Source organism: Belonocnema kinseyi, chromosome 10 (assembly GCF_010883055.1).
Source record: "Belonocnema kinseyi isolate 2016_QV_RU_SX_M_011 chromosome 10, B_treatae_v1, whole genome shotgun sequence".
Taxonomy (NCBI): domain Eukaryota; kingdom Metazoa; phylum Arthropoda; class Insecta; order Hymenoptera; family Cynipidae; genus Belonocnema; species Belonocnema kinseyi.
Genome location: NC_046666.1, coordinates 116612119 through 116613280, shown reverse-complemented (window position 1 = coordinate 116613280; position 1162 = coordinate 116612119).

Here is a 1162-nt window from a genome sequence, read left to right as displayed (position 1 = left end):
CCCCCCCCCCTCTCTCTCTCTGGTGTTTTCCTTTTAATTCTCACTCTCTTGTTGTCCTGTTCCCTTTCTACCTCATCTTCCCCAGCCACTCTTTTCCTTTTTTCCTCCCCTTCACTGCTAGTCGCGCTTGCCTTTTTTTACCATTCGTCCAGACTTCTTTTCGAACCCGCGTTGCCTAGCTTGTTAAGGCGCTTTAAATTTGAGGGCATTCCCCGTTGCTTGCCCGTACCTGAATCCACTATCCTCCCCACCCGGGTCAACTTCTCGGCACTTTCATCACCGCTGCTGTCACTGCGATCAACGTCACCCATCCCCCCACTTTCAATGCTTTCAGCAACGTCAGCTGTTGCAGCCACTACGGTTTTCATCTCTGTGCGATCGTCCAGTAACTATTGCCCTCTGGCGCCAGTTTGTGGACTTCGCGTCGTCGGCATCTTACCTTACCCAAAGCTCTGTGACATTTTCCATCTTTATTTCCTACCTCTTGCCCCCCTGACCAAGCAACTATTTTTTCACTCCTAACCTGAAAAACTTCACACGCTCCAAATTTTCACTTCAAACCACTCACTTTCACCCTTCACACCTTTGCCTTCACTCACTCTTCTTCCTTTACACTCTATCTCCGAACTTTCCGCCACTTTCTGCCACCACCACTTGACAAAAAGGGTTCTTTCGCGATTGGTACCGGAAACGGAAGCCCTCCTAAATTTTTACGTATTTTAAATCTATTGAATCAACAATTTAAATCTTCTATTTCCACTGTATTTGCGTAAAATCAAACTACATTGTCATGCACCATCAAAAAGTAGAAAAAATAAATTTTTTTTCAGAACTTTTCAAAAATTAGAATTCCTTTTTAGAGATTTTCCCCTGTATTTTTAATAGTTCAGATCGAAAATTGAATTTTCTATTTTTCAACCGTATTTTCTTAAAATTAAACTAAATTGTCAAGTCCAATAGAAAGTTTTTAAAATAAAATTATTGAGGACTTTTCAAAAATTATAATTCCTTCTTTGACATTTTTTCATGTACGAGGGTGGATTGATAAGTTTCCGGCCTAAACAAGAGATGGCGCCACTAGGCCTACCTTGAGGTGGCGTTCTATAGTACCATCCTTAGATAGCTTGTAGCTATAGTTTCAGCCCGATCGCCATGTTAGTTT